This window comes from Bos indicus, chromosome 14 (genome assembly GCF_029378745.1).
Source record: "Bos indicus isolate NIAB-ARS_2022 breed Sahiwal x Tharparkar chromosome 14, NIAB-ARS_B.indTharparkar_mat_pri_1.0, whole genome shotgun sequence".
Classification (NCBI taxonomy): Eukaryota; Metazoa; Chordata; class Mammalia; order Artiodactyla; family Bovidae; genus Bos; species Bos indicus.
In genome coordinates, this window is record NC_091773.1 from 69,692,249 (window position 1) to 69,704,254 (window position 12,006).

At 44.9% G+C, this 12,006-nt stretch overlaps 1 long non-coding RNA gene across 4 annotated transcripts in view; it reads right to left on the bottom strand.

The window, feature by feature from the left end:
- Positions 1-3,563, bottom strand: part of LOC139186965 (uncharacterized) — a 77,160-nt gene extending 73,597 nt beyond the window's left edge. The window contains exons 1-3 of one of the 4 annotated variants that reach the window (XR_011570668.1): positions 3,050-3,563; positions 1,885-2,219; positions 1,423-1,517 (exon numbers count right to left, since the gene is read on the bottom strand). This is a non-coding gene — a long non-coding RNA (uncharacterized lncRNA). Of the gene's footprint in view, positions 1-1,422; positions 2,220-3,049 lie in introns of all 4 variants that reach the window. The other 3 variants (XR_011570667.1, XR_011570666.1, XR_011570669.1) reach the window with 3 other exon arrangements.
- Between the last annotated feature and the right edge of the window lie 8,443 nt (positions 3,564-12,006).

The window sequence follows — 12,006 nt, forward strand, 5'->3', positions numbered from 1 at the left end:
CTTCTCAACCAAAAGAACCACAATTTAGGACTTCCCTGGTGGTCCACTGGTTGAGAATCCACCTGCCAGTGCAGGGTTTGATTCCTGGCCCAGGAACTAAGATACCACATACCATGGAGCAACTAAGCCCATGCGCCACGGCTCTCGAGCCTGTGCTCTAGAGCCCGAGAGCCACAACTAGGAAAGCCTGCACGCCACAGACCCCATGCTCTGCAACAAAAGAAGCTGCAGAAATAAGACACCTGAGCACAGCAACAGAGAGTAGCCCCCGCTCACGGCTCACCGCAACTAGAGAAAACCTGCTCACCACAACTAGAGAAAACCTGCTTGCAACAATGAAGACCCAGCGTGGCCAAAAAGAAAAAGAAAAAAAAATTTTTTTAAAAAGAACCACAATTTAGTTGGAGCAATAAGAGGCCTATCTAAAGAACTGCATCGCCTCACCTCCCTTGAAGCTAGGTCAAGTGACTAAATTCTGGCCAATGTAAGCAGAAATTATGGAGTAGATCTCCTAGAAAGACTTTCTTAAAAGCAGTCTCACTTAGCGGGAAGATACACTTTTCTCTCGGCCTCTTCTGTTTTCCCTCTGCCTGAAATGGGATCAGATCAGATCAGATCAGTCGCTCAGTCGTGTCCGACTCTTTGCGACCCCATGAATCGCAGCACCCAAGGCCTCCCTGTCCATCACCAACTCCCGGAGTTCACTCAGACTCACGTCCATCCAGTCAGTGATGCCATCCAGCCATCTCATCCTCTGTCGTCCCCTTCTCCTCCTGCCCCCAATCCCTCCCAGCATCAGAGTCTTTTCCAATGAGTCAACTCTTCGCATGAGGTGGCCAAAGTACTGGAGTTTCAGCTTTAGCATCATTCCTTCCAAAGAAATCCCAGGGCTGATCTCCGTCAGAATGGACTGGTTGGATCTCTTTGCAGTCCAAGGGACTCTCAAGAGTCTTCTCGAACACCCACAGTTCAAAAGCATCAATTCTTTGGCGCTCAGCCTTCTTCACAGTCCAACTCTCACATCCATACATGACTACAGGAAAAACCATAGCCTTGACTAGACGAACCTTTGTTGGCAAAGTAATGTCTCTGCTTTTGAATATGCTATCTAGGTTGGTCATAACTTTCCTTCCAAGGAGTAAGCATCTTTTAATTTCATGGCTGCAGTCACCATCTGCAGTGATTTTGGACCCCGGAAAAATAAAGTCTGACACTGTTTCCACTGTTTCCCCATCGGGACCTAAAGCAGTCGTTTTGTGATTGAGGTAAATTCGAGGGGGAAATGCACACATTGAATATGGCAAAAGGGAAAAATGAGCGCCTGGCTCTCTAATGAAGCCACCATACTGGGAGCCCCATCAGGACGTCTGTTACGAGAAAATGAAAATCTGTTGTCAGCAGTGGAGCTGATGCAGCCCTTACCTGTGAACTTCCCCAGGGTCTGTCCTCGTCTTCTCTTTTTGTGCCACGCGCTTCTCCCAGCTGGTCTCATCTGCTCCCACTGTTCCAGGAACCATCTACATAATAAAGACTCCCAAACTGATGCCTGCACCTTCTGCCTATCTCCCAAGCTCCCAAGGGACTCAGATATCCCCACTGCAGGGCACTTAGAAGCAGGTGGGATGGCATGGATTCTGGGGTCAGGCAGGTATCATTGCCAACCCTGACTCTGTTACTCTACAAGCAACCTTTGGTGAACAGCAGTACCTCTAAGCCTTAGCCTTCTCACCTGTGAAATGAACATAATACCACTACTTTCGTAAGTAGGTTTTTATGACAAAAACATACAGAAACAATGCCTGGCATAAAACCAGTGCTAAATACGTTTAGTTCTCTCCTCCCCGTCACCCTTCCCATCCTCTCCTCTGCCTTCTGTCCTCTTACCTCCAGGTAAATGGCTTTACTCTGTCCTCACAGCTAGAAACCTTGGACTCTCCTTCAACTTGTCTCTTTGTTATTCCACCTTATTCCATCAAAGGCCATCAGTGACCAGATTCTCTGTTGCTTTTATCCCAGAACCGTGGCGGCACTTCTCTGTCTCCCTGATGTAAATTCTCACTTGCCTTTGTCTGGCTTATTCCTGTGGCCAAGCACAGGCTCTCCACAACTTATCTTCCATCAGAGCTGCCCCTTTAAAACAAATAAGGAAAAAAGATCTTGGTGGTGCAGGGGGCACAGGTTTGATCCCTGATTGGGGAAATTTCACATGCTGTGCAGCACTGCCAAAAAAAAAAAGTTTTGTGTCAACACAGCATATTGACCTTCCCTGAATTCTGTTGCCAACAAAATAAAATCCAAATTCTACAAATGGTCCTCCAAGGTGTCCCCTCCTCCTCCCCAGGTACTCACCATTCTCCAGACATCTCAGGCTTTCCCTGACTCTGTCACCACACCTCCTGGGATGTGTGTGTGGGGCCCCTTAAACCACACCACCACCATTAATATGTGGCCCAATAATTGAAAGTTTAAACTTTTCTCCCTGCATTTCCCCTTTTGCCTTCCCCCATTCTAAAAGGGTCTGCTCCAGTCTCAGGGGAACAGGGTTGGCTTGCAGACACTTCCCTTCCTGGCTCGTCTTTCCCCAGCCCTAAGTCAGCTGAGCTGCATAGGGATGTGGGTGGGGAGGATACATCCCTAGTGGAAACTGACCAGAGGGAGATATTTCCTCCAAACCAAGAAGAGATGCCTCGGCCTGGGGAGAGGAAAGAGGGGCTTCTGGGGCCCGCCAGCAGCAGGGACCTGAGTCCTGCTTTCTAGAAGCACCGGAGGATGTATCAGGCAGTTGGTGGAAATAGTCATGATATCTCAGGGCGATGGGGTCCTGCAGCCAGGGTTCGTGTGTCACAGAGACAGCAGCAAAGGGGAATGCAGGGCGCTGCTGTCTGAGTAACAGACCAGGATTTCATCAGAGCCTGGGTGCAGGGGGAAGCCACAGGAAAGACTAAGATTGAATTTCCTGCAAGCCTAACAGGATGGGGGCTGAGAGTGAAAATGAAGTTGAATGATAAGAAATCATGAAATGGGGTGTTTGGTGCCCTAAGTTTCTTACCTGCTTGAGAAGCAAGTCTCTGCCCATCTTATCGGGTTCCTGCCCTGCGCTTGCCCATGTGCCCTCTGATCTCCTGCTCTGATCTTTCAGCCCCAGATTTCTGGCTCCCTGAACTGCGACAAGGAGTTCCTGCCAATCCGGACAACTTCACTCCTGGTTCATTGAACTTTGAGTTTCCTGCATAGCTGTGGACTCTGCTGGCAGTTTGTCCCAATATATCCCCAGCTGGGCCAGCCTCTGTCCCCTAAAGGTAAGGGTGAGAAGGAACGCAGTACATAGAGCTTTTTCTACCTCCCTCTTCTCTGGCAATTTTATGTATCTTCAGGACTTTGCTAAAATGTTACCTCCTGGGCGCCTTCGCTGACCTCCCTAGGAAACATTCTTTGTCTGGGTTTCCAAAACATTTCGCTTCTACCTTTGTGCTTGTCATATGTTTTTTGTTGTTTAAACTTTTTGGGGTATAGTTGCTTTACAGTGTTGTGTTAGTTTCTGCTGTACAATAAAATGAAAGGACATGCATACATATATGTTTACACACACACATATATATGCATATATATATCCCCTCCCTCTTGGACCTCTCTCCCACTTCCACCTCCCGTCCCACCCCTTTGGCACCAAACTGAGCTCCCCATGGTATACAGCAGGTTCCTACTAGTTAGCTATTTCACACGTGGTGGTGTATGTATGCCAGTCACAATCTCCCAATTCATCCCCCCTTCCCCTTCCCCTCTGCCTGTCTACATGCGTGTTGTCTACACCTTCATCTTTACTCCTTGCATATAGGTTCATCTGTACCATTTTTCTAGATTCCACACATATGTGTTAACATATACTATTTGTTTTTCTCTTTCTGACTTGTTTCACTCTGTATAACAGACTCTAGGTTCATCTACATCTCTACAAATGACCCAACATGGTTCCTTTTTATGGTTGAGTAACATTCACATGTGTTATTATTTGTGCATTTACATGGTGGCCTTTTCAACAGGAGCCATGTCTCATTCACCTGGCACAATGTCAGCCACAGAAGAGGGCCTCACAAATGCTCATTAAAGTACCATTTCTCATGCAGTGCCCCAGATTCTCATTCACCCTTCTAGCCTTCTTTCTCTGTATTGAGTAGGTATGCTTTTGACTACAAGTAACAGAGAACCTGACTACAGTGGCTTAAACAGAGATTTATTTTTCTCACTTGAAGAGAAATCTGGAGATAAGCAACCGAGGGCTGTCAGAGACCCAGCCTCTTCCTATCTCCCTGTCCTGCCAGTTCAGCATGTTGGTCATAAATGCTGCTGTACCTCCAAGCACTACATATAAGTTCTAAACAAGAAGAAGTAGGAAGGGTGAAGGGCCAAGTATGTCCCTTTGCATTAGGAAAGCACAGGTTTTCCCAGACTTCTCCTCACATCTCATTGGCCAGAATATGTCACATGACCACCCCTAGCTGCAAGGGAAGCTAGAAGGGGAAGGCAGGGGAGAAAGTGGAGGAACTTGGATGTGAATAACATTCTTGGCTCTCAGCCCAGACCTACTGAATCAGACATGCTGGGGATGGAGCTCACAATCTTTGTTGTATCAAGCCCCCTCAACAATTCTGATTCAGCTAAACTTGGAGAACCATAGTCATATATGATGGCCAGTGTTCTGGAAGGGGAAAATCCTAGACTAGAATTCAAATCACCCATTTTTTACTATAACTTTTGTTGCTCACCAGCCAGGAAACCTTGGTTTTATGACCATTGAGTTGTTGTGAGGATCAACTTAAATATTGTAGATGGAAACATCTTGAGAGCTGTAAGTCATGGACAGTTATACTGATTTTGAAATTATAAATTTCTTAGTTCACAGTTTATGTAGCTGACACATTCAGCAGATTGCAAATGCTTGGGAAAAGCAAAACTACCCATAAAAGGCATAAAAAGATCAAAAAGTTATGACAGTAAGGGACAAAAATAGAAATTGAAACCACAGACGTTCAAAATACACTGGTATCAAAAACAAATGTTTGCAGCAGTCCCAGTGGTTGCTGCTACAGGTGGTTTCCATGAGAGGAAGGAGGACATATGTAGTTTCAAAACAAATACTTTGGAGGATAATGAAATGGAGCATTTAGGGGAAAGGGTTGGTAAGAAGATGTGGAACAATTGTAAGGGATTTGGTGTTCTGCTGTTGGGATTAAACATACTGAGACCTCATTGTCTGAGTTCCAAGTAGAGTGTCCATGCCTCCCTGTAGTAAAACCTGGTTACTCAATCTATTTATTCCACAACAGTCTCCCATGTAACAGACACTGAGTGGTCTTTACCAGTGAACTTGGCCAGTTCATCAGCTGCTCACTAGGCACCAGGGAAGTCACAGTCAGACCTACATTTTTTTTTTTTTTTTGAAGCTGAAACATATGGTAAATGTTTATTTTCATATTTTACATTAAACATAAAACACAAACATTAAAACATAGGACATGAATAGAGATCCCACTGTCTGGTTTTCAAAGCAGGTACAAGGATATATATAACAAGAAAATATTTTTGAGTCTGCTTAACTCCAAACGCTCAAATGGGAAAACAATCTCAGAGACTGGGGTGAGGGAAGATGGTGGGGCAGAGCCTGCATCTACAGATGTCATCTCTCCTCCCAGGCGGACGGGAGCAGGGGTGGAGGGGAAGTTCTTCCACTGGAGAAATCAGTCACAATCGCAAGAATTTTTGTTTCTCTAACATCTAAACTTACTAGGGGAATGCAAGGACTGGTAAGGCATGAGATTCTTTCAACTTCTCTAATAACCTCCTCAGGGTAGGAACTGGCCCATGATTAAAATAGCAGAGGTGTACCAACACTGGGAGTGTGACCTGTCTGCTCAGGTGAAAACCACAGTGTCAGGAAGGAAGTGCTGACAACTCTGTGAATACAGTAAAAATCAGTGAATGTACAATTTAAATGAGGGGAATTTATGACAGTTGAACTATATCTCAATAAAGCAGTTAAAAAAAAAAAGAATGAAGTGTTTTCACTCAGAGACCCCATGACATAGAGGCTGTGAGCAGCTTAGACTGTGTGTCCATGTGTCAGTTAACTTTGTACAAAATGTGAAGCCAAGGTTTATTTACTGATTGATTTGTTTAACATCTGGGCTCTAACACACACATGCTGTGATGAGAGCTTGTAAAAGCCAAATCACAAAGCCACACGTTCCCTGGGTTTGTGAAAGAGGGTAGCAATCTGCATGTGAAAAGCTGATGATGTAACTGGCTGAAACTGGTGGTGACCTGAAGCCCAGTTCAGTTCAAATAAATAGGCCAGTTCTGGGTCACAGATTCCAAATATTCAACAGCGGTGGATTTGGACTTTCTGGGGGTGTTTCAGCTCATTGATCAGTCGGACAGAGCCTCACCTACTTCTCCCCCTTCCCCTTCTGTGGACCCGGCCAACCCCTGAGGGCAGGGCTAGGAGGTAGCTGGGGCAGCTGTAAGTCCAGGCATGATCGTGTTTACTCCATTGTGATCCTCTGCTCCTTTCCTGGGGAATTCCTACAGTTATTGCTGGTATTAAAAAGTAGCTGGTGAGACCATGAGTCTCTGGGTCGAGTGCAAGCCCCACCACTCACAAGTTAGTGATCTGGGTAAGTCATTTCACACCTCTTGATCCCATCCCCTCTCAGAGCTTTGAGGACTTTGTACTGACCCCCTCTCTCCCTCACAGTGGTCTCAGCTTCTCTGTCATGCCTTTCTCACCAGCAGTACCAGTGGCTGGAACTTCTCCCAGAGTAAAAATCCAAAATAAAGACAAAGCCTCCCTGTCTCCCCTGTCACCTCCAGTGCAGCCCTTTGCTCCCTTCACAGCAAAATTCCTGAAAAGGAATTGCTCAGTGATAAGTGCCCCCTTGCCCTGAAATCCATGTTGAAGCCATAAACCCTAGCACTTCAGAATGTGACTACTTTCCTAAAACGGCCTTTCCAGAGGTGATTAAGTTAAACGGAGACAGTCTGAGTGGGCCTCCGTCCAATATGACTGGTGTCCTCACCAGAAGAGAATATTAGGACACACACAGAGGGAAGGCCAGCACCTGCAAGTCAGGGTGAGAGGTTCCAGGAAAAAAATCAACCCTGCCTGCCTACACCTTGATCTTGGACTTCCAAGTCTCAAGAACTGCGAGGAAATAAATGTCTAGTGTTTAAGCCACCCAGTGTGTGGCGCTTTGTCATGAGCCCTAGCAAATTAATACACTTAGACCTTCTGCCTCTGCTTCCTCCTCTCCTAGTCTCTCTCGGGATTTTCCCTTCTCTTGTTAACCTTTTCCAGTCAGCATTCCGTAGCCACCAACCAATCTGCCAGACCTGCTCACCCAACGTTACCGCTGGCTGCCATCTTGCTGGATCCAGACAACACATTGCCATCCTCATCAGACTAGGCTTCTCTGCAGTTTCTTTCTTTCCGAAGGCATTTTCAGCCCTCGGATTCCAGGTTATTTCACTCTTAAGTTTTCATTCACCCCATTGGCTGCTCCTTCTCAGTCTTCTGGGCTGAATATTCCTTCTTTCTGTCTTCTAAAAGTCAGAGCCCCTGACCAGGCCTCAGCCCTCTTCTTTGTCTATAATCTTTCCTTCAGTCATTCCATTCAGTTCTTTGGCTTGAAGTGTTAATAAAAAGCTGATAAGTCATACATTTGCAGTACAACCCCTACCTACCTGTTCCTTGAGCTCCAGGTTCAATATTCAATTGCCTAGAACATTTTCCCTGAACAGCCAAAGAGCATTTTGGACTCAAGATGTCTGAAACTCCAGACTTTAACTTCTCATCATATTTAGAATGAAATCCAGATTTCTTATTCCTGCTTGCAAGTTTCCTCGTTACCCTTCGGACAGCATCTTCTTCCAAAGCCCCTTCCCTCACCAAACTCCCAGCACTCTGCTGGCCCTCTATGCACACTGGGGTGGCCTTTACGCTTAGTGTTTCTTTTGCTTCTACTCCGAGTACTGCTCAGAGCCTCACAAGGCCTATTTGGTCCTTTGCATCACTCAGGGCTTGACTCAAAATTCACCTTCTCGAGAGGCTTTTTTCGACCTGTTGTCTCAGTATCACTCTCCTGAAGGTTGCAGGACTCAGAACACTTAGGTTACACTATAACATTTTAATAAGCTCCTACTATAGTGCTGAGCATTACATTAAATGCTTTATATTCATGATCTCATTTACTTTTCAGAACCACCTAATGAGACATTCTTATCATCCTTACTTTGCAGGTGAGGAAACCGAGGCTAAGAGAAGTGAAACCCAAGGTCATATAGTTTGCACTAAGGTCTGATTCCAGAACTGGCGCTCTTAACCGTGAAGCTCAGCTGCTTCTCACTTTAAACACTATTCCTGATTATGGACAATATGGCTTCCAGGAGTTTACTTTCCAGGATTAATTAGTTTCCACTGCACTTGTGTTTGAGCCGGTAAAGTAACTCTGCTGTATCAGTGTTTGCTAGGGAGGCACTTATTTTCCAAACTCTGGTTTTAAACAATCAGATAATACAAAATGCAGGTTTCATGGGGACAAATTCAAACATGGGTCCAGACCACGTCTGTGGTTCTTGCTTATAGACTTATTAAAGAAGATAAGGGTATTTTCCTCATCTTTGTTGTTTGGAGGTAGGCTCAAGTTCTCAGAAGCTATTAACACTTTTAAACTTAAGGTTTTTTTCTCTTAAAAACATCCTATTTCCACAATGTGATTAGAAATAAAACCTTTAAAATAAAATTCTTAGATAACGGTCAGTGTGCTGGTGAGAACAAACATTTGTCAAATATCTACATGTCCCAAGCACTTTTTTGCTTTCACTGTCTCTCTAAGTAGGTATTATTTCACATCTTTTACAATTAGGGAAACTGAGGCACCAGAAGATAAATAATCCACTATAGCACAGGAACTCTGCAATTTCCTGTCCCTTCCTTCTTTACCAGATAGTACATGCTGCAAAATGGTTTTGCCTTCCCAACATGATACTGAATTGACTCCCTTAAGCCATTGTTCTTAGGGCTCTGAAATTTAGTCCCAGGACATAATGATAATCACAAAAGTCACTTCTCAGGGACCTATATGCCCTTGTGGCCAAAACCCAAAGACTAACAGAGGAATTTCAAGATCTGGGCCAGTCCTCTTGAACTCGTGGACTTAGGGGTCTGCTCAGGTAACTGTCAGATACCAGGTCCTGCCAAATTCTCAGGGACACTGTTCGGTACGAGAGCAGCGCTATTCCATGAGCATGAGGACTCTTGTGCTTCTGACCTTTGCGTTGGCTCTCCTGGCTGCCTGGGCTGCCTCTTCATCTCGTGTCCTTCTGTCCTCAGAGAATTCCATCTGATCATCCTACCTCCCCACCAGTTCAGTTCAGTCTCTCAGTCGTGTCTGACTCTGCGACCCCATGGACTGCAGCACCCCAAGCCTCCCAGTCCATCACCAACTCCTGGAGTTTACTCAGACTCATGTACATTGAGTCAATGATGCTATCCAACCATCTCATCCTCTGTCGTTCCCTTCTCCTCCCACCTTCAATCTTTCCCAGCATCAGTGTCTTTTCCAATGAGTTAGTTCTTCGCATCAGGTGGCCAAAGGATTGGAGTTTCAGCTTCAGCATCAGTCCCTCCAATGAATATTCAGGACTGATTTCCTTTAGGATTGACTGGTTGGATCTCCTTGCAGTCCAAAGGACTCTGAAGAGTCTTCTCCAACACCACAGTTCAAAAGCATCAAGTCTTTGGTGCTCAGCTTTCTTTATGGTCCAACTTTTACAACCATACATGACTACTGGAAAAACCATAGCTTTGATTATACCAACCTTTGTTGGAAAGTAATGTCTCCGCTTTTTAATAAGCTGTCTAGATTGGTCATAACTTTTCTTCCAAGGAGTAAGCATGTTTTAATTTCATGGCTGCAGCCACCATCTGCCCCCAAAAATAAAGTCTGCCACTGTTTCCACTGTTTCCCCATCTATTTCCCATGAAGTGATTGGACCAGATGCCATGATCTTAGTTTTCTGAATGTTATTCTTTAAGCCAACTTTTTCACTCTCCTCTTTCACCTTCATCAAGAGGCTCTTTAGTTCTTCTTTGGTTTCGCCAAAAGGGTGGTGTCATCTGCATATCTGAGGTTATTGATATTTCTCCTAGCAATATTGATTCCAGCTTGTGCTTTATCCAGCCCAGCATTTCACATGATGTACTCTGCATATAAGTGAAATAAGCAGGGTGACAATATACAGCCTTGACTTACTCCTTTCTCAAGTTGGAATCAGTCAACCAGACATTTGTTCCATGTCCAGTTCTAACTGTGGCTTCTTGACCTGCATACAGATTTCTCAGGAGACAGGTAAGGTGGTCTGCTAGTCCCATCTCTTGAAGAATTTTCCACAGTTTTTTGTGATCCACAGAGTCAAAGGCTTTGGCATAGTCAATAAAGCAAAAGAGGATGTTTTCCTGGAACTCTCTTGCTTTTTCAATGATCCATTGGATATTAGCAATTTGATCTCTGGTTCCTCTGCCTTTTCTAAAACCAACTTGAACATCTGGAAGTTCATGGTTCACGTACTGTTGAAGCCTGGCTTGGGAATTTTGAGCATTACTTTGCTAGTGTGTGAGATGAGTGCAATTGTGCAGTAGTCTGAGCATTCTTTGGCATTGCCTTTCTTTGGGATTGGAATGAAAACTGACCTTTTCCAGCCCTGCGGCCACTGCTGAGTTTTCCAAATTTGCTGGCATATTGAGTACAGCACTTTCACAGCATCATCTTTTAGGATTTGAAAAAGCTCCACTGGAATTCCATCACCTCTACTAGCTTTGTTCATAGCGATGCTTCCTAAGGCCCACCTGACTTCGCATTCCAGGATGTCTGGCTCTAGGTGAGTGATCACACCATCGTGATTATCTGGGTCATGAAGATCTTTTTTGTATAGTTCTTCTGTGTATTCTTGCCGCCTCTTCTTAATATCTTCTGCTTCTGTTAGGTCCATACCATTTCTGCCCTTTACTGTGCCCATCTTTGCATGAAAAGTTCCCTTGGTATCTCTAACCTTCTTGAAGAGATCTCTAGTCTTTCCCATTCTGATATTTTCCTCTATTTCTTTGCATTGATCACTGAGGAAGGCTTTCTTCTCTCTCCTTGCTCTTCTTTGGAACTCTGCATTCAAATGGATATATCTTTCCTTTTCTCCTTTGCCTTTTGCTTCTCTTCTTTTCATGGCTGTTTGTAAGGCCTTACAAACACCTCCCCACCAACCTCTGTCTAATCCTGTATCCAGCTTTGTCTTTCTTCACAGCACCCATTACATTCCACACTTATCTCCTCCACTAGAGGGTAGCTTCCTGAGGGCTGAGACTGTTTTGTTCACTGCGGTTATCTCCAGTGCTCAGCATAGAGTAGGTGCTCATTAAATAATTACTTAATGAATGAATGGATGCTGTAAACACAGCAGGCCTGAAGGAATGAGTGGGTGACGTTCAGTCTTTACAGGCTATTCTATTCATATCCTCCTTCTGTCTGAGCTTCAAAGGTAGAGACAGGACGACTCCTACCAGAGGAGTAAACAGGGAAAGAGGTCCCCAAAGAATAGAAATCAAAACCCTCCTGCCTCCAATTTCATGACCAAAGCCTTGAAAAACCTGAACACAAATTAACCTTGCAGAATGTAATGGATATTTAAGGTAGTTGATTCCAGCAAAAAGAATAACCCAGTAAACAAGTTTTCCTTAAATAGGCAGACTGCCAGGCAGCATGCAGCTTACATAAGGAGAAATCACACTGTCTACGTCACCCCCTTGGAGAAAGGCGGCAAGACACGTTCTGCTCAAGCTGTCCCCATAACCGAGTGATTCATGGTTACACATCCCACCTGGAGCTGCCTCTGGCACATGCAGGCTGTTGGGCAATGACCCAGAAGAAGCCGTGAGAGTTAAGAGGCAGCTTCCGCAGCAAG